General features: G+C 42.5%; 1 protein-coding gene across 2 annotated transcripts in view; it reads right to left on the bottom strand.

Annotated features, from left to right (window-relative positions):
- LOC121287857 overlaps window positions 1-16,366 on the bottom strand; it is a 35,875-nt gene extending 19,509 nt beyond the window's left edge. For both annotated transcript variants that reach the window (XM_041205842.1, XM_041205843.1), the window contains exon 1: window positions 16,010-16,366. The gene's annotated coding sequence lies outside the window, so the exon portion shown is untranslated. The remainder of the gene's footprint in view (window positions 1-16,009) is intronic.
- Between the last annotated feature and the right edge of the window lie 6,069 nt (window positions 16,367-22,435).

Genomic DNA, 22,435 nt, shown 5'->3' with positions numbered 1-22,435 from the left:
TTTTTCTATCTGGAGTATTTATTAAATAATTCAGTTCATTCAGCTTCTTTTCAATCCTGCAAGGCTCACTAAACCTTGCCTTTCATGAGTTATCCAGTACTGGTAACAGAACTAATACATTCTCCCCAGCAACAAAACTATGAGCTGTAGCTTTCCAGTCTGATTTCACTTTCATCACTTGCTGTGATATCTTTAAATATTCCTTAGCCGACCCTCATGGTCTGTCCAATCTCTCTCTGAAATTGGACACATAATCAGGGAGAACAGTTTCTGAATTTTGATCCACCAATTTCTCATAAATCAATTTTAGTGGTTCACTTACCACATGACCATAAACTACTTCAAAAGGGCTAAAACCAGTTAATGCATTAGGAGCATCCCCAATAGCAAATAACAAGAATGGAATTCTCCTATCCCAGTCCTGTGGATAATTCTGACTATACGCCCTCATCATAGTTTTTAGAGTATGTTGCCATCTTTCCAAAGCTCCTTGTGACTCAGAATGATGAGCTGTTGACTTAAACTGTTTTATCCCCAAACTGTTCATTACTTCCTTAAACAGCTATGACATGAAATTTGAACCCTGATCTGATTGTATTTCTTTAGGTAAACCATATCTTTTTAAAAATTTAGTTAACTCTTTCATAATTTTCTTTATTGTAATATTTCTTAAAGGTATTGCTTCAGGAAACCTGGTAGTTATATCCGTTATTGTCAGTAAATACTGATTTTCACTTTTAGTCTTAAAGAGGGCTCCTACACAATCAATCATGACCCTGGTAAAAAGGTTCTTCAAATGCTGGAATGAGAATTAAAGGTGCTGGCTTAATCACTGCTTGTGGTTTATACAGAATTTGACTACATCCCTATGCAATCCAGGCCAATAAAAATGTTTTTGCATCTTTGCCCATGTCTTTTTAATTCCTAAATGTCCCTCCATTGGAATTTCATGAGCTATTCTCAGAATCTCATTTCTATATTCAAATGGCAGTATAATCTGATGCACCTCCTTCCATCTTCCATTTGCTGAAGCTTGATAAGGCCTCCATTTTCTCTTTAAAACATTACCTTTAAGGTAATAACATTCTGGAATATATTTTGCCTCTATTACTGAGTAAATTGCTTGATATAAATGTTTTACTTGCAAATCTTTTTTCTGTAACTCTACTAACTTCCTTGAGTTAAACACATCAGCTGAATTGTCTTCCAGTCTTCCTTCCTGAACAATGTTATCAAACAGTGTCAGCTAATTGGATTTCCAAACCTTCTCCCTGCCTTTAAACTTCCTGTTCTTCTTGTTTCAACTATGAAACTTGTGATCTCATTATCACACAATCTGGAAACATTCCAGGATGCTGTCTCTGCAACACTTCTGTTGAAAACACTTCTACAGGCTGTTCAATTACCATAGGCATCACCCACAACTATGATCCAGCTTTATCATTACCCAGAATAAATTGAACCCCTGCAATGGGCAACCTTTCCACTACTCCAACACTCACCTGCTGTCCACTTACTCTTTAAATTTACCTTCCTCAATGAAATAGGTTTAACATCTCTATGAATCCCACTTAATACCACCTGTTCCTGCAATGCTTCCTCTGGAGAACAAATGTCACTATCCCACAACATTTAAGGATTGACTGGCCCCGTCTCTAAAATGTTAACACTTTTAGCTATTCCACCCTGTACACATGGAAAGACTTTCCCTTCACACACAAAATCTTTAAACATTTTTGCAACCTGTTCCTCTGAATTCTCTTGGGTAAACTGTGAACATATTCCTACTTCTTTACCTATCATTGGTTCTCCCTGTTGTACTTGTACACAAACCACTGGTTTTTCCTGTGCCTGACCTCAGAACCCACAGTACTTTTACTTGCAGCACTTTTCTGCACCCCTATAATTCCAACAGGTTTCCCCTGCAATTTCCTGCACACAGATTCTGTATGTCCAACTTTATTACAATGAAAACACCTCAATTTTTGAATGTCACTTCTACCCTCAGCACCTTCCTTTTTATTCTGAGATAAAACTTCCTGGAAATTTCCACCTACTTCTTCTCTTCCTTCACTACCTACCTTCCTTTTACCTTCCCACTTTCTATCATTTTCCAATTTAAAAGGTTGACAAAAAAAAAGTTTAGTTCAATGAACTAACTCATAATCATTAGCTATCTCTGCTGCTTGTCTTACTGTTTGAACCCTCTGTCCCTCCACTTGAGTTCTCACCACTGAAGGGATTGAATCTTTAAATTCTTCCAAAAGGATTACCTTCTAAGAGCTGCATATGTGTTCTCCATCTTCAATGCCCATATCTACCAGTCAAAATTATTTTGTGTTACTCTTTCAAACTCAATATAAGTTTGTCCAGGCTGTTTTTTCATATTTCTAAATTTCTGCCTGTATGCCTTAGGAATCAACTCATATGCACTTGGAATAGCCTTTTTACCACATCATAGTTCACAAACCTTTCTTCTGACAGTGAAGCATAAACCTTGTGTGCTCTACCCACCAACCTGGATTGTGACAGCAATGTCCAGTTTTCCTGTGGCCATTTCTTCTGTTTAACTATCTTTTCAAATGAAATAAAGAATGCTTCCACATCTCTTTCCTCAAACTTTGGAAGAGCTTGTACAAATTTAAACATCTCCCCATTGGGTTTTGGGTTAAAGGATTTTTCCTCATAAGAACTTTCCTCAGAATCTGAGATCTCTCTTTTAACTTCCAGCCTTTTAAGTTGGTATGCCCTTTCTCTTTCCTTCTCTCTTTCCCTTGCCTCTCTTTCTTATCTTTCTCTCTTGCCTGGAATTTCAGTTCCAGCTTCCTTCTTTCTCCTGTCTTTCCGCTTGTTCCCTTTCAAATGCCCTTTCTTTTTCTTTTTCCTTTGCTTCTAATTCAAGTTTTTTCAGTTTCTTTGCTTGTTCAAGTTCAAGCTTTATTTCTAACTGAAGTCTCACTACCTCCAGCTGTGATTCACTAGTGTCAGGTATCACTCCCAACTTTAAATGCTGTGCTATAACTTCAGTTATATCTGCTTTCTTAGTCCATGCAGGTAACCCCAATTGTAATTTATCCACCAATTCCATTAACTTGACTTTAGCTACCTTTTGTAAACCAGTTATAACTTCAACTCCCAAACAAGTCTGAGTAACTGCCAAAGCCATATTACAGTTTCACCACCAAAAAAAAGCCCTCACACCAACTCCTGAATTCAAAGGGCTTTCCATACTTATATCCTTAAGATTCACCAACTCCAAACCAATCAAGGAATTTCAAATATACCCTGCAAATAGCCCCCAACTATATTATTGCAAGGCCAATGGTAAATGCTGAGTTGTTCAAATCCATGAAGGAAACTTGAAACAACTGCCACAACTTTTTTTTGCAATTTGTATAAATTTTGAGAAGCGTGCCTTGAATTCAGAAGCAATAAGATCCCCAAGCCTTATAGGTTTTTACAAAACTAGATTAAACATTTATTAATAAGAGGAATTATTTTAAAGCACATACATAGATCTACAAATTACCATTATAATAACTCCTAAATCTCCTACTTGATCTGACTTCCAGTTACACTTTCATTAAGGCAACAGTAAGACACACAGATTTTAAAAGACCCAGGCAAAGAAACCTGATATCCTGACAATCCAATTCCAAGTAAGTCTTCTTAACTTCAGTACTTTGTAAACAGCAGCTTGAGGTGTAGACAGTGAAGGCTTTTCACACTTGTTAAATCCTAAAATGCCCACCCTTACACACGGCCTTTGCTCCTTTATACATATTTTCCTCGTTGAATACAAATTCCCATTGTTTCATTCTGTCTTTGGACTTTACCTTTCTAATAATAAGAATCCCTCATAGTACCAAGTTTTACCAGTAATCTTTAGGAAAAATAAACACACGGTTTCTTACTTCTGTCTAGATGTAATATTTCACTCCCTTTCTTTGAACTCAAAATAGTCTGGTTTATTTAAAATGCAAATATTCTCTTTACCTCTTATATTTTAAACTTCCTCCATGTTTATCTACTTAACATTTCAAACCTAGTTCATTGTTTGTTACATCAAAGCCTCCAGACCAACTGTCTTTAATCCAATTATGTCACACACACACACACCATGCAACACACAACATACAACACACAACACACACCACTATTTTACAATAAATTCCAATAACATTATTGTCTTTCAGGCACTGAACCAAGAACAATCTTTTCCCAACTGGTGGGCAGTGCTGGTGTCTTCCTGCTCATCCTGGCCTCCACCTGGTTTTACCGCACCCACCTTCCGCCCAGAGCACCCCCACCCCCCCACCCCCCCACCCCCCCCGCCCCCGCCCCCACCCCTCATCCCATCCTGACACCACCACCACTGTGAGTGAGATGCAGACATCAAGATGGGTTCCTCAGTGAATGTCAGAATGGGAATGTGGCTGAGACACCAAAACATGAGGACTGGCATCTGCCAAATGGTGGATCTGGCACACAGATCTGGTTAGACCCACATTAACACAGCTATCTGCAATAATTTCTTATCAACCTTGTTTTCAGCCCTTACTTGGTGCCCTCCACTCACTCATCTCTTGAGATCTCTTCCTGAATGGCAGCTGGTATGTTAATGTGGGTTAGCTGAAAATAATTGTAGCACATTGCCTTAATAAAAAACACCTTATTGTGTTCACTATACCGTAACTCTTGATTTATGTTGAACTGTAACAGTAACTGATCAGTGATGTAATGTTTAATACAGATCATGTGAAAATGTCACATACGGACAGATCATCATCGCTCCCTAAAACTGAAGTTGACAAACTCGAGGTGGACTAGGGATTCAAACTTGGGCCCTCAACCTTCAACATCTTTTACATAAGAACGTATGAATAGGAGTGCTGGATTTGTCTATACGGCCCTTTAAGCCTGCTCTGCCATCTAATAAAATGACAGCTGATCTTCTACTTCAACTCCAGTTTCCCATCCTATCCCCATTCCCATTGGTGAGGAGAGGTGAAGCGTGCATTCACCAATTCAATCACCAGCTGGAGCTAATGGGCTGTATGGTCAGCCCTGATGAGTGTGTGTAAGAATCCTAGTGAAGACCCTCTCAACACCTCTTCACAGCCTCCTGAGGACTGATAGAGATGAGGGTGGCGGGGGGGGGGGGGGGGGGGGGGGGGGGCAGTATCAGGGAGAGTCAGTGGCACCAACAAACATATCTATTCTGTGCTAATTCTGGTTGCCATTTACCATTCTGGTGAAGTTAATGAATTCCCCATTGCGCCACTAGGAGGTGATCCAGGGTCTTGAGAATCATGAGCAAAACCATCTATTTCAAAGAAGGACTTAAAATGACTATTAATGCACAAGGTTGATTGATGATTTCTTTTTTTCTTTCATTCACGGATGTGAGCATCGCTGGCAAGGCGATGTGGAATTGCCCATTGCCCATCCCTAATTACCCTGTAGAAAGGCTTTCTTGAACTGCGCCAGTTAGTGTGATGTAGGTGTTAGATAGGGAATTCCAGTGACAATGAAGGAGCCACGACATATTTCCTGGTCAGGATGGTGTGTGACTTAGAGACTTTTAAATCAAAGCAACACCCATTTGACACCCCAAACTCTGAAGGTGCTGTCTTGACTGAGCTACAGTTTCCATCAGTAGCAAGTGATGATTCCTTTTGTGTGAGTGTCACCTGGATATCCAACCTTAGGAGGTATGACAGCCAATCCTGTTTATTCTCCTCACAATCGCACACATTTCTGGAGGGGTTCTAAGTGGAGCTGTGTTCCTCCCTGCTAGGCTGGAGTCAATGAGCCTGGAAAAGATCAGCTAAATAGGCATAGAACAGATTTTTTTTAATTCATGGGATGTGGGTGTCGCTGGCTGGGCCAGCATTTATTACACATCCCTAATTGGCCCTGAGAAGGTGGTGATGAGCTGCCTTCTTGAACTATCCATGTGTATAGGTGTGATTTTGATCCAGCAACAGTGAAGGAATGATGATATATTTCTAAGTCAGGATGGTGAGTGTCTTGGAGGGGAACTTCTAGGTGATGGTGTTACCATGTGTCTGCTGCCCTTGTCCTTCTAGATGGTAGGGTCGTGGGTTTGGAAGGTGCTTGGTGCTTTGGAAGCTAAGGAGGCTTGGTGAGTTCCTGCAGTGATTATTGTAAATGGTACATACTACTGCTACTGTGCATTGGTGGTGGAGGGAGTGAATGTTTGTGGAAGGGGTGCCAATCAAACGGGTTGCTTTGTCCTGGATGGTGTCAAGCTTCTTGAGTGTTATTGCAGCTGCACCCATCCAGGCAAGTGGGGAGTATTCCATCACATTCCTGACTTGTGCCTTGTAGATGGTGGACAAGCTTTGGGGAGTTAGGAGGTGAACTACTCCCACAGGATTCCTAGTCTCTGACCTGCTCTTGTAGCCACAGTATGTATATGGCTAGTCCAGTTCAGTTTCTGGTCAGTGGTAACCCCCAGGATGTTAACAGTGGGAGATTCAATGATGGTAATGCCAATCCAAGGGACGATGGTTGGATTCTCACTTGTTGGAGATGGTCATTGCCTGCCACTTGTATGGCATGAATTTTACTTGGCACTTTTCAGCCCAAGCTTGGATATTGTCCAAGTCTTGCTGCATTTGGACATGGACTGCTTCAGTATCTGAGGAGTTGCTTTTTTTTTGTTCATTCATGAGATGTGGGTGTCGCTGGCTAGGCCAGCATTTATTGCCCATCTCTAACTGCCCTTGAAAAGGTGGCAGTGAGCTGCCTTCTTGAGCCAATGCTGCTCACCTGGTGTAGGTACACCCTCAATGCTGTCCGGTGCTGGATGATCCGTCCTTCTAAAGAGTCATACAGACTTGAAATGTTAAGTCTGTTTCTCTCACCACAGATGCTGCTAGACCTGCTGAGCTTTTCCAGCATTTTCTGTTTTTGTTTCAGCATCCACAGTATTTAGCTTTTATCCCATTAACTCCAGTTTTGCTCGGGCTCCTTGATGTCACACTCGGTCAAATGCTGCCTTGATGTCAAGGGCAGTCACTCTCACCTCACCTCTGGAGTTCAGCTCTTTTGTCCATGTTTGAACCAGAGCTGTAATGAGGTCAGGAGCTGAGTGGCACTGGTAGAACCCAATCACTGGACCATAATGAGCCGAGTCCTTATAGCGTATGGTAGTGATCAGAGCACCGGGAATAGTCCATGGCTAGTCGAATACTGGGAATGCACCATTGTGACTGGGGTACCAGGAACACTCCATAGTGACTGGAATACTGGGAAAAGCCCATAGAGAGTAGAGTACCAAGAACAGCCCTTATCAACCAGAGTACCGGGAATAGTCCATAGTGTCAAGAGTACCAGGAACAGTCAAGAACAAGAACGTAAGAAATAGGAAAAGGAGTAAGCCATATGGCCCCTCAAGCCTGCTCTGTCATCCGACAAGATCATGGATTGATCTGACTGTGGCTCAATGTCACTTTCGTGTCAGCCCCCCATAACCCTTGGTTCCCTTGTCTATCAAAAATCTATCCAACTCAGCCTTGAATATATTCAGTGACCCAGCCTCCACTGCTTACTAGTGAAGAGAATTGCACAGACTTGTGGGCCTGAATTGTTAACTTAGTGTTTAGGCGTGATCGGTGGTCTGGGGTCAGCCGGGAAATGGACCACCAACTGTAAGTGGCCCCTGACCGCAATTTCATGCTGGCTGGCCAACTAACGGCCAGTAAGCTTGAAGCGCCCGCTGAAAAGCTCAGCTCTGCTGGGGCGGAGGCAGGAGGAGGGTGGGCGATGGGCGAGCGCTGAGACAAAGCACCTGAAGGCAGAGAGTTGCCCCAGAGAGTTGCAGTCCCAAAAATATTCTAATAAAGTTTTAAAAAGCAAGAAAAAATGTCCAAGCATCACAATCAGGCATTTGAAAATATAGATGATAAAAATGTTGCCCCCAGATTTTTATTTTAATTTTATTTCATAATGGAAACCTCATCCTGCCCTCAGATGAAGTTTCATGAAAATGCAAAAGCTGTCTAGCTGGTTCATCCATCCGCTAACCATAAGGTTCGATGGGTGGTGAAAAATAGCAGACAATTGTGCCATGAATTGGCTTAATTGCCCTCTTAATTGTCTCGGGCGCGCTTCCAACTTTTGCATGCATCTGCTGAGCGAAATATCATGCAAGTGAGCGATGATGTCAGGACTTTCGCTCGACGTCATCTTGCGCAATTTCACACCCGATGAGGTCAGATGCATAGCCGCCCAATCAATGTAAAATCCAACCCATGATCCTCTGAAAGGAGAAATTTCTCCTCATCTCCATCTTAAATGTGAGACCCCTTATTTCTTAACTGTGTCACCTAACTCTCCTCAAGAGGAAACATCCTCCCAGCATCCATCTTGTCAAATCCTCTCAGCATATTATATGTTTCAATAAGATTCTTCTAAATTTCAATGTGTATAGACACAACCTGCTCAGCCATTCCTCAGAAGATAACCCCTGCATCCCAGGAATCTGTCAAATGAACTTTCCTTGAACTGCTTCTAATGCATTTATATCCTTCCTTAGGTAAGGAGAACAAAACTATACACAGAACTCCAGTTGCAGTTAACTAAGGCCCTGCACAGTTGTGACAATACTTCCCTACTTTTAAAATCATTTCTCCTTGCAATAAACACCAACATTCCATTTGCCTTACTTGCTAAATTTGCATACTGACTTTTTGTGATTCATGTAACAGGACACCCAGATCCCTCTGTACTTTGGAGTTCTGCAGTCTCTCTCCATCCAAATAATATAGATTTTCTATTCTTCCTGCCAAGATGGACAATTTCAAATTTCCCACATTTTTCTCCATCTCCAAATTTTTGCCCACTCACTTAACTTATCCAAATCCCATTGTAGATTTTTGTATCCTCTTGACACTTACTTTCCTACCTATCTTTCTGTTATCTGAAAATTTAGCTGCCAATTCATTCAGTCGTTTCATCCTAGTCATTGATATTGTTGTAAATAGTTAAGACCCCAGCACTGATCCCTATGCCATTCCCACAGTAATAAAAGTTTGCCAACCCAAAATGATCCATTTATCCCTACTCTCTGCTTCCTGTTAGTTAACCAATCCTCTATCCATGCTCACGTGTTACCCCTACAGCATGAGCTCTTAGTTTGTGTGGCATCTTATCGAATGCCTTTGGAAATCCAAACACGCTGACACGCCGGAACGTAAAATGACGCGCAATGACATTGGGCGTGTGTCCCGACGTCATCGTGAACTCATGCAATATTTCATTCGGTGGGCGCACGCTAGAGTCGGCTGCACGCCAGCCAATAATTGAAAGGCCTATTAAGGCCATTAACTAGGTAATTAAGTTGCATTTTACACTGCCCATCCAATTTACGATTGGCTGGCACATTCCTCTTTATCCACCTTCCTTGTTACTTCCTCAAACAACTCTAATAAATTAGTTAAATATGATTTCCCTTTCACAAAACCATATTGACTCAGCCTGATTGTATTACGATTTTCTAAATGCCTTGCTATTACCTCCTTAATAATGGATTCTAGCATTTTCCCTCTGACAGACGTTAGGCTAACTGGCCTATAATTTCCTGCTTCCTGTCTCCCTTTTTTTTAAATCGAGGTATTATGTCCGCCGGGACCTTTCCAGAATCTTTGGAATTTTGGAAGCTCGTAACTACTATCTCTGCAGCCACTTCTTTTAGGGCCCTAGGATGCAAGCCATCAGCGCCAGGGGACTTGTCAGCCTTTAGTTCTAATAGTTTTCCCTGTATCTTTTCCCCTGTAATTGTGAGGATGATTGTTTCAAGTTCCTCCCTCCCTTTCGTCTCTTGATTTCTTGGGATTTTTTTGTGTCCTCTACTGTGCAGACAGACACAAAATACTTGTTTAATGCTTTCGCCATTCCCTTGTTTCCCTTTATTAATTCCCCATTCTCACCCTCTAAGGGACCAGCACTCACTTTGGTTATTCTATTCCTTTTTAAATACCTGTAAAAACTGTTTTTATATTTCTAACTAGTTTTCTCTCATACTCAAATTTTTTCCTCATTTTTTTAGTCATTCGTTGCTGGTTTCTAAAATCTGTCCAATCATCTGACCCACAACTAATCTTCACAGTATTTTATGCTTTTTCTTTCAACTTGATACTATCCTTAACTTCCTTAGTTAGCCATGGATAGTGCATGCTTCTCAATGGAATGTATCTTTGCTGAGAGTTATGAAATAGCTCCTTAAATATCTTCCACTGCTTCTATTGGCCTACCTTGTAATCTATTTTCCCAGTTGACTTTAGCCAATTCTGTTCTCATACCTTTGTAATTGTCTTCATTTAAGTTTACGATACTAATCTTTGACCCACACTTCTCACCCTTAAATGGAATGTGAAACCCTATCATATTACAATCACTGTAGACTACAGGCTCCTTTACCATGAGACCACTAATTAATCCAGTCTCTTTGCACATTATAAAGCCTAAAATAGCCTACTCCCTGGTTGGCACTAGAACATACTGTCCTAAGAAATTGTTCGAAATACACTCTATGAATACTTCCAGGCTATCTTTGCCAATCTGATTCATCCAATTTATATGAAGATTAAAATCACCCATAATTAATGCAGTCTCTTTCTTACAATCCCCTGGGCAGAATTTTATATTCAGTGTGCAGGTGCATGCCCCACATGCCGGAACATAAAATGACGTGCAAAGACATCGGGCATGTGTCCCTACGTCATCGTGAACTCGTGCGATATTTCATTCGGTGGGCGTGCACCCACCGATAATTGAAAGGCCTATTAAGGCCATTATCTAGGTAATCAAGTTGCTTTTTATGCTGCCAATCCAACTTATGGCTGGCAGGCAGGCGAAAAGGCCAAGCAGCCTTTACGTTTCTTAAGAAACCTCATCCATGAGCAGGATGAGGTTTCCTAAAGCTAATACTGATGAAATAAAAACTTTATTCTGAAAATAAAAACATGTCCCATCTCATGTGACACAGTCACTAGGGGAGACATGTTTCGTTAAATTTTTACTGTCCTTATATATTTTTTTTAAAAAGGGCTTCAATCTCCCTGAGGCAGATCCATGCCTCAGGGAGATTGAAGCACTCATTCACATGCATGTGCTCCCTAGGCCCAGCTCTCCCTCCTCACTCTGCCTGCACAGGTAGCGCTCCTGCTTGCGATCCACGTTGGGTGGACCTTAAATGGCCCACCTGCATGAAATCGCAGTGCGGAAATGATCGCGGGTGGCAGTCGGCTCAGCGAATGCCCCCAACCACTCCCGCCGAGCCAGCCTGATGAATGGAAAATCCTGGCCCCTATTTATTTCTTCCTGCATTCTCCATCCTACAGTGTAGCTACTGTTAGGAGCCTTATAAACTACTTCCACAAGTGACTTCCTACCATTTGCTATTTCCGATCTCTACCCAAACTGATTTTGCATCTTGATCTTCTTGATTAAAGTCATCTCTCACAATTGTACCAATGTCATCCTTAATTAACAGAGCTACCCTACCAGCTTTTCCTAGCTTTCCATCCATCCTTCAGCCCTTAATAACCAGAGTACTGATAACAGCTCATAGAGGTCAGAGTACCAGGAACAGTGCATAGTGACCGGAGAACCAGGAACAGTCCACAGGGACCTGACTACCAGGAAAGGTCCATAGTGACTGGGGTATTGGGAACAGTCTAGAGTGACGGGATTACCGGGAACAGTTCATGATGACCAGATTGACCAGTATACCAGGAACAGTCCAGAGTGACAGGAGTATCGGGAACAGTCAATAGCGACCGGAGTATCAGGAACAGTCCATAGTGACTGGAGTACCAGATACAGTCCAGAGTGATGAGAGTACTGGGAACTGTCAATAGTTGTTTTTTTATTCATTCCTGGCATCTGAGTGTTGCTGGCTAGGCCAGCATTTATTGCCCATCCCTAATTGCCCTTGAGAAGGTGGTGGTGAGCCGCCTTCTTGAACTGCTGCTGTTCATGTGGTGTAGGTATACGCACAGTGCTGTTAGGAAGGGAGTTCCAGGATTTTGACCCAGCAACAGTGAAGGAATGGGGATATATTTCCAAGTAAGGATGGTGAGTGACTTGGAAAAGGACTTCCAGGTGGTGGTTTTTCCATGTGTCTGCTGCCCTTGTCCTTCTAGACAGTTGCGGGTTTGGAAAGTGCTGTCTAAGGAGCCTTGGCGAGTTCCTGCAGTCCATCTTTGAGATGGTACAACTGAAATGGTAACTCCCAGGATGTTGATAGTGGGGTATTCAGCGATGGTAATGCCATTGAATGTCAAGGGGCGATGATTAGATTCTCTCTTGTTGGAGATGGTCACTGCCTGGCACTTCTGTGGTGTGAATGTTACTTGCCAATTGTCAACCCAAGCCTTGATATTGTCCAGGTCTTGCTGCATTTGGACATGGTCTGCTTCAGTACCTGAGGAGTTATGAGTGGTGCTGAACATTGTGCAATCATCAGCGAACAACCCCATTTCTGATCTAACGATGGAAGGAAGGTCATTGATGAAGCAGCTGAAAATGGTTTGGCCTAGGACACTATCCTGAGAAACTCCTGCAGTGATGACTTGGAACTGAGATACTGACCTCCAACAACCACAACCATCTTCCTTTATGCTAGGTATGACTCCAATCAGCAGAGAGTTTTCCCCCTTATTCCCACAGATTCCAGTTTTGGTAGGGCTTCTTGATGCCACTCTCGGTCAAATGTGGCCTTGATGTCAAGGGCTGTCACTCTCACCTCACCTCCTGGAGTTTAGCTCTTTATTCTATGTTTGAGCCAAGGCTGTAATGAGATCAGGAGCTGAGTGACCCTGGTGGAACCCAAACTGGTAGTCTGTGAGCAGGATATTGCTAAACAAGTGTACTTGATAGCATTGTTAATTACCCCTTTCATTGCTTTACTGATGATTGAGAATAGCCTAATGGGGCAGTAACAGATTGGATTTGTCCTGCTTTTTTCATGTGTACAAAACATATCTGGGTAATTTTCCACATTGCCAGGTAAATGCCAGTGTTGTAGTTGTACTGGAACAGCTTGGCGAGGGGCATAGCAAGTTCTGGAGTACGTGTCTGCAATACTATTGCTGGAATGTTGTCAGGTCCCATAGCCTTTGCAGTATTCAGTGCCTTCAGCCATTTCTTGATATTACGCGGAGTGAATCGATTTGACTGAAGACTGGCATCTATGATGCTGGGGACCGCCAGAGGAGGCTGCAATGGATCATCCACTCAGCAGTTCTGGCTGAAGATCGTTGCAAATGCTTCAGCCTTATCTTTTGCACTGACATGATGGGCTCCCCCATCATTCGGAATGGGAACAAAAACAGAAAATGCTGCAAAAACTCAGCAGGTCTAACAGTATCTGTGGAGAGAAAGACAGAGTTAACGTTTCGAGTCCGTATGACTCTTCTTCAGTCATATGGACTCGAAATGTTAACTCTGTCTTTCTCTCCACAGATGCTGTTAGATCTGCTGAGTTTTTCCAGCATTTTCTGTTTTTGTTTCAGATTTCCAGCATCCGCAGTATTTTGTTTTTATCTTATTGAGGATGGGGATACTTGTGGAGCCTTCTCCTCCAGTGAGTTGTTTAATTGTCCACCACTATTCATGACTGGATGTGGCAGAACTGTAGAGCTTAGACCTGATCCATTGGTTGTGGGATCGCTTAGCTCTGTCTATCGCATGCTGCTTATGCTTTTTTGCACACGAGTAGTCCTGGGTTATAGCTTTACCAGGTTGACACCTCATTTTTAGGTATGCCTGGTGCTGCTCCTGGCATGCCCTCCTGCACTCTTCATTGAACCAGGGTTGACCCACTGGCTTGGTGGTAATGGTGGAGCGTGGGATATGCTGGGCCATGAGGTTACAGATTGTGCTTGAGTTCAATTCTGCTGCTGATGACCCACAGTGCCTCATGGTTACCCAGTCCTGATTTGCTAGATCTGTTCAAAATCTATCCCATTTAGCCTGGTGGTAGTGCCACACAACACGATGGAGGGCATCCACTATGTGAAGATGGGACTTCGTCTCTACAAGGACTGTGCAGTAATCACTCCTACTGATGCTGTCAGGGACAGGTGCATTTGTGGCAGGCAGGTTGGTGAGGATGAGGTCAAATATGCATTTCCCTCTTGTTGGTTTCCTCACGACCTGCTGTAGACCCAGTCTAGCATCTACGTCCTTTAGGACTCAGCCAACTCAGTTAGTTGTGGTGCTACTGAGCCACTCTTGGTGATGGACATTGAAGTTCCCCACCCAGAGTACATTCTGCACCTTCGGCACCCTCAGTGCTTCCTCCAAGTGCTGTTCAACATGGAGGAGCACGGATTTGTCAGCTGAGAGGAGGTGGGGTAGAGGTGGCATTTGTCTTAATCAGCAGGAGGTTTCCTTGCCCATGTTTTACCTGATGCCATGAGACTTGAGGACTCCCAGGGCAACTCCTTCCCAACTGTATACCACTGTGCCAGCACCTCAGGGACGGTATTGGAAGTTTCTGGAACATTATCTGTAAGGTATAATTCTGAGCATGACCAATTGTGACACAAGTCTTCCCAGATGTAAGGAGGGCTTTGGGGTTAACAGGGCTGAATTTGCCATTGCCAGTACCTGGTGGTCCATTTGGTTTCATTCCTTATAGACTTTCTAGCGGTTGGATACAACTGAATGGCTCCTTAGGCCATTTCAGGGAGTGTTTAAGAACCAATCACATTGCTGTAGGCCAGACCAGGTGAGGACAGCAGATTTCCTTCCCTAAAGGGCATTAGTGAACCAGATGGGTTTTTACAACAATTGACAATAGTTTCATGGTCATCATTAGACTTTTAATTTCTATTGATTAAATTTATTTCAATTGTGATGGGATTTAGCTACCCGGAGTATTACGCTGGATGTCTGGAATACTAATCCAGTGACAATACCATTAACACCACCGCTGGGAACAGTCCATAGTGACCAGAATACTGGGAACAGCCGGCCCTGACAGTGTGGACTCAAGCCGGGGGGGGCTGTGATGTTAGCTCTGGGCTGAAAATTTAGTGTATGTTATGGCCCGGAAACTCTCTAGAAATGTAACGGAGCTCAGGAGGATTGGTGTGGAATGCAATAAAGCCGGCTTCCCTGGACCAGCGAGGGAATATCACCCTGCTCTTAATCGCCATTCAGCAGCCCGAGTATTTGGAAATCTTTAACATCCGCACAAACAGCCTTACTTTAACGTCCAACCTTAACGCTGACACACGCACACACTGTGGCACTCCCTCAGTACTACCCAACTCTGACAGTGCATGAGTTCACCTTCGACCGTGTAGCCCTTGCTTAGTCCTGCCCTTCCGACAGCGGAGCACTCCCTCCGTACTGTTCCTCCGACAGTGCAGCACTCGCTAACTCGTGCCTCTCCAAATGCGGCATTCCTTCCATATTGCCCTTCCGATAGTACACCCAATTCTGCCCCTCCAATGGTCCAAATCTCCCTCCAATATTGCTGTGGGAAACAGTCTTAAGTCACTGGAGTGGGACTCGAAACCACAACCTTCTGAGTCGGTGGAATCAGTACTACAACGGAATCAGATATAACGGAATCTATATACCGCCATTACAGAATATTATGGACGGTGTTTAAGGAGAAAATGGACTCACAAACACGGAGAGACTGAAAAGTATAAATCTGATGTCAAACTAGAAATGACTGAAAATGAACAGGGCACAGCAGCTCCAGGATGAGAAACAAGGGGTTACATTTTGAGTTGGGACTTTTTCTGTCTCAGCACGGAGCCAGTCTTGTGTGACTCTAATATCAGAACACTATACATTAGTTTGGCCCATTCCCACCTATTTAAACATTCTGAATACAAGAAGTGTAAAACTGCTGCGATTCAGTTGTCGTTTTCTCCGACCAGCTTCAGCAACCTCTCTCCCCCCACCGCCCACCACCCCCCCGTCAGACTATGACACCACATGTATTGTACTGTACCTGAGGGAATATCTGGCTACTTCAGTCTCCAGGTGTGTCCGTACGGAATCTGTTCTAGATTGAGGAAGTCCAAAATGAAAAAAAAGTTCCAGTTGAACATGCGAGATTTGCATACTGACTTGCCCCACCAACAGCCTTATCCTGTTCCAAGCTCGTCCTGACGAATGAGTCAGTATATTGCGTGCCTACCAAGTAATGTTTTTCTGAGTGAAGCTCTCTGAGAATGCGTTGGTTATGCAATAGTTCAGGTCGAGATGAGAGGGGACCAGTCCACCAGACATGAAGACAAATAGTGGGGGCAGTTCCCCAGAGTCTTTGTGTAGGTTTTGAAATTCACTCCGGTTCTGACAGTTCAATGACTAATTGCCTGCCTGCGGAAATAAAGAAAGCACTGACTGGAAGCTGGAGACTTACACCAGACCTTCTTACCATAAGGCAGCTGATTCACTGTTCAAGATTTTCTGGTTTTACCTAATTGCTAAATGAATTTTTTTCAATCATTCTCTGGAAGTGGATGTCATTGGCAAGGCTGACCTTTATTATGGGAAATTTATTTCCCTGGTTGGAGTTCAGTAGCGATACAAAGTGGGTTCACGGTTGGATTCAATGTGACGACAATCCAGGGGTGGTGCCCCGGAGACATCTATTCATGGGACCATCAAAAGTGGCACATGCTGCCCAAAGATCAGACCTGCTACCCCACGGAGGATTTTGACCCACACTAGGCTTCTTGTACGCAAGTGTTGGCATTAGAAAGGCAGGAAAGGAGGTGGTTTCCAGCCTCCTCCCTCCATTTTGGGTGCTCTCGAGGGCCATGAACCTCATGGCCCAAAATGCATTCATATTTCAAATACATAAGAAACTTTAAGCACTAATTTTCTCATCACAGATCTGATCTGACCATTTTATAAACAGCACACAAAGACATAACACTCCTGCGGAATGTGTCAGAGGAGAGAGGAATGTTTCTAATCACGATCTTGCTGATCAGTGTGTGAGAGCTTGGTGAATATTGGCTTGATATTTTCTCCAAGCCCTTGGTAACATAACCCACCAACAAATTCCTGAGGGTTGCCAGGGAGTATGAACAGTCCATCAGACCTGGGATATGCCATAGCAGCAAATCTTAGAATGGGGAGGGGGGCAGTGTGGGCATGGGGGTTTTAACAGAGATTATAGAGCTCAACCTTTATTGGGTTTGAAATATTTCTTTCCCAGTTTATTTCCCTTATGTTGTGAAGGGATTGGAATCCCCACAATACTTCATCCAGGTGCCATTTTCCCCCAAACTCCCTCATTTATTAGCCAACCTATTCACATTGCTTCCTGAACACTGATCCTGTGATTTTGCTGTTTCATGCTCTGTGCACTTTGACTCCACGATTCTTTACCTGTGCATGACCTGTAGAGAGAGAGCCCACAGACTGACAAGGGTACCACTGCGAGAAAGCCTTTAAATTTCCAGCGGGCAAGAAATGGTTTAACAGGAGTGTCTCCTGTATAGTATTGCTGTCTCAGATTTGAAATTGAAGAGCTGTGAGCTATCATGCTTGGATAACAAGTTGTTATGCAGTAGAACATCACAGTTTTAATCTCTGATGCAATTACATGGTGCCCAGAGTTTTTTTGTCATTATCATACATTCATCATCTGTCATTTTATTTCTACAGGGTCCACGGGTTCTCCATGCTGTTTGATTTTTTTTTTACTCTTTCTTAAGGATGTGACTCCTGCCACAGGCAGAGGCAACTTAAATATGAATGTTGGTGGGCTGTTCAACTGTGGAAGGATCATATGAGAGGGATCCACTGGAGTCAGTTCCAGCCTTGCTGTTTGGGTGCTGTGGACCCCAACACAATAAGTGAGCCAGAAACTGGCCCAACATAATAGTGTGAAGTTAAGACCATGAGATATAGGAGCAAGAGTAGGCCATTTTGGCCCCTTGAACCTGCTCTGCCATTCAATATAATTATGGCTGATCTGATTGTGGCCTTAACTCCACTTTCCTGCCTGTCTGCATAACCCCCGTTTCCCTTGTCAGTCAAAAATCTGTCTAACTCAGCACTGAATATATTCAATGACCCATCCTTCACTGCTCCCTGGAGTAGAGAATCCCACAGATTAATGAGCCTTTGTGAGAAGAAATTTAGAATCAGGGTCTGGCACATAAAGGTTAATGTGGGACTGGGAATAGTACCGTCCACATAATGATGTAAAATAACACATGACCAACACCTCAGTCAGTATAGTGCTGGATAGAGCCGTATCCTATAGATATATACCTACATATATAGTTTCTAGCAGTTAATAAATACTTACTGGTAAACTACCTAAGACTATGAATACCAAATTACCAAACTATGCCCAACTCCTTTCAACTAAATTCCTCTGCAACTCTGTCTTCAATGGGAGACCCCTTATTTTTAAACTGTGCCCCCAGTTCTAGATTCCCCCCGAGGGGAAACATTCTCTCAGCATCTACCTTGTTGGGCCCTTCAGAATCTTATATTTTTCAATAAGGTCACATCTCATTCTTCTAAATTCAAATGAGCCCAACCTGTTCAACGTTTCATCATAAGACAACCGCTTCATCCCAGGAATCAGCCTAGTAAGCCTTCTCTGAACTGCCTCCAATGCAAAAATGTTCCTCTTTAAATAAAGAGACCTAAAGTCTAGGCAGTACTCCAGGCATTGTTACACCGGTTCCCTGGTGAGCTCCCCTAATTTGGCATGATCCCGGGCAAGATGCCCAAATTCTTAACTTCCCGAATGGGACCCTAATTTTGTTATGATCCCAGGTGAGGAGGAATGAGCTGGCACCCCTTCTTTATTCAACCCCCTTGGTTGGTCACAACAAGGTTAATATAAAAAAAGGGTCCCTTCCCTTATGGATACCTTTTCCTAGTCCAAATATATTTATGTTTTAGAAACAGCCAATTTAACAAGGCTTTCTTGAGTCAAAAATAAGAGTATGTTTATTTATTACTAAAAGCTGAGAAAAATAATAAAAATGTAACACATACACACAGTTCAGAAATGAGAAGTTGAGTACAAAAAAAGTTAAAAAAGATATATGAATCTTTGGCTTGTCCGTGAGGAGTAGATGATGAAACGTTATGGCTGTTAAGTTGGGTGATTCTGGAAGAGCTGGCAGTTGAGCAGTTGGTTTGAATCACTTGTTCTGCAGGTTAGCTGAAGGAACGTTTTATTTCCTTTCTGACTGTGGCTTTGTTGAATTGCCTCCAGCAACAAAGAAGGACTTTCCTTTACCTGCAAGCTACAGGGACGCCTGGTTGATGTTCTTCAGCTGTGACCTTCACAGCACACACTAGCAACCAGAACTAGAACACCAGAACTAGCATACAGATCTGGTTTGCAGCTGGCTTTTTAACCCCTTCACTTGTGTATTCCTAGAAGAGAAAAACAAACACATCTTATGCCAAGAACCTGCTTTCTTTCAACTCAGATCTTTTCCACATTCCGAGATATAACTCAACAGGAGATGGTTTCTGTTGGTATGGTAATCAGTCTCCATTGTCTCTGCAACCGCAGGAGATTAAAGTTCAGTTTTTTGCATTGCATCTCTCTTTCAAGTGTCTCTGTCTGAAGTAGGCCCCAACACCTTTTAGGTGTGGCATTCTGTTCTCTCTGGACTAGGCAGTCAAACGTAATCCGCATAGGAATTTTCCAGAAAGTGGTTACTTTACATCCGCAGCCAACTTTTGTTTATAGGTCTTTTTAAAAAACACGTCTTCCTTAAAAAAGTTCAGTACGTCCGTAAGTAATTCAGTGCTATGATCCACTGTCATGACAGCATGACCTCACCAATGTTCTATACAGTTGTAGAAAGAATTTCTTTCTTTTATACTCTATCCCCCTTGCAACAAAAGCCAATATTCCGTTTACCTTCCTAATTATTTGCTGTACCTGCATATTAGTTATTTGTGATTCATGTACAAAAGCACCCAGATTCCTCTGTACCACAGCATTCTGCAGACTCTCCATTTAAGTAATATTTGGCTTTTCTATTCTACTTGCCAAGGTGGACAATCTCACATCATATACTCCATCTGCCAAAATTTTGCCCACTCACTTAACCTATCTATAGCATTTGTTGTTACTCATAATAAGTTTGTGATGGAAAAATTAATCCAGGTTGATTTCTTGGTTAAAGCTGGTTTATTTCCAAGACAACTCCTCAGTGCTAGTAGCTGCCAGTGTTCCAGCTGTACCTTGTTCTATTTAGATGGGACAATTAATGCCCATCACCTGTCTAACTAGCAATTGGTTTTAACAAGATCATTGCCATATTAACAGACTCTCCATTTTTAAAAAAAAAAACAAAAACTTGAACATTTTCTTTTGTAAATAAACAGAAGGAAATAATGTCACATATTTCCATGTCTGTAATTCCCGAATTTCTTTTCCCACATATGTATACACACAATTATAAAACAAAAACAATTTTTCATTGCATCATTATAAGACATCCCTCTTCCAATACATTTAATAATTTCTTAGAGCAGGCACCCCTCTTTGTAAAACAGTCTGATAGTTGGTGACTTGTGTCAACACATTTTATCTTAGAGACCTCTTTTCTTTCCAACATCTCCTTTATGTTGGCTAGGTCTATTCGTAGTCCTTTTTCCATGACACTCTTCATGGTATGAATGTCGTCCCAAAGAGACCAGTTATCAACATATTCTATGGGCAACTTTTCCCACATTGCCCCTTATATAATAATTCTGTCAATATATTAGACAAATAAACCTCTACATCTAATGCCTCTGCTAAGGCTAATGTTTCAGCAGCTAAGGAGCTTTTCACTACCCTTTTTATTTTCTTGGCCTCCCAAGCCAGTGGGCAACATTTATCATTCTTTCCCATGGCCTTTCCCATCAAGAATATGATGAACCCTGCTGTGCTAGAGAGCCCTTCTGGAAGATTGGCATGTGAAGCATCACTAAAAATGACCGACATCATATCTTCTGGATCACCCAAGGCTGGAAACTTGAGCACACATCTCTCAGAATTTAATTTTTAATTTTTTTTAATTGTCTTATTTGCTCTCAGAACTTGCTCAATTGTAGCATGTTTCATCATGGTACTCAGCTCCAACACATCATAACTAGCATCAAGCCTAGCCTGAGTGCACAACCAGTTCAACTGCCCAAACTTCTCAACTGTTCCATTTCTTTGTTGGTAGCAGTATCCTCTTTTTGTGAGAATCTACAATGAGTTGTTGGGATATAATTAACATTTTCTAGATAAGATTGTTGATTCAATATCACCCCTAACTTGCTCTGCTTAACATCTAAACCTATGTATTTAAAGGCCCCAGAAGCGTGACTTCCGACCTTTATCTTCTCGATTACCCATTGTTCAAATTCTACAGATCCCCCCACAGGAAATCATCAACATGCATGATAAAGATTCCAGCTAGTTTCTCCTTATGGTACCAGTAGAACATTGCAGGGTCTGCCTTTAACTGATTTTCAACAGGACAGGCCTCAAGGAAAAATACCAAACTCTTGATGCATCATTCAACTCAAACACACTTATTCAATTTCCATAACTTTCCTTCTACATCCCCAGCTTCTTTAGGTGGTTTCAAAAAATCTTCCCTTTGAAACTTGTCCCCCTGTAAAAACGCAGCCTTTATATCAATCAATTTGCACTCCCAAGAAAAGGATGCCAAAGTAGCTAAAAAGATCTTCAAACTCACTTTCCCTGCAGTAGGTGAGTCCACTCTAACATCCTGATCTCCTAGTCTCTCTTCAAAGCCTCGGACTACTAATCTCGCTTTGGCCTTATATGTGCCATCTGGGAGTACCTTTTCTGTACAGATCCACCTGAGAGATAAAGCTGGCTGTTCTGTGTCAGGTATTTCAGAATGTACCCCAAATTCCTTCCAACTTTCTAACTCTTTCCATTTGGCTTCCTTAATCAGCTTACTTTCCAATTTATTAGCAGCTACTTGAATCTGTTATAAGGACTTCTACATCTATTGAGATTGCTAGCTTGTTCTCTGGTCCTCTTTGTTAAGCTACAGCCTCTGCTCACAATCCTCTCCCTTTCTGGACTGCCACTATATGATCGTCCTCCCACGTGAGCAGAATTCCTTTCGCAAGTCAGTGATCTTTTTCTAGGGTCACAGCCACTTTCTGGTCCACTCATACTACACTTTCTGGGTTTCCACATTTTTACCTCAGGCTTGCCAATCGATAGGTCTTGTCTCTGGTCCTTCATCCTGCACATTATAGCCAATGCTTATATATACCAGTGGCCCTTCCTGCTCTCTCTATGATGGTGGCATCCCTCCACTCAATGGTCCCTTCTGGCATGGATGTTACCTTTGTTCCTACTTTGGGTAATTGCCCTTTTGGACGAATAACATTGTCCTGTACCTCTATTACATTGTTCATA

The sequence above is a fragment of the Carcharodon carcharias genome, chromosome 15 (assembly GCF_017639515.1).
Source record: "Carcharodon carcharias isolate sCarCar2 chromosome 15, sCarCar2.pri, whole genome shotgun sequence".
Lineage (NCBI taxonomy): Eukaryota > Metazoa > Chordata > Chondrichthyes > Lamniformes > Lamnidae > Carcharodon > Carcharodon carcharias.
The sequence above is the reverse complement of the archived record's forward strand: the minus strand, read 5'-3'. Positions and strand labels throughout refer to the sequence as shown.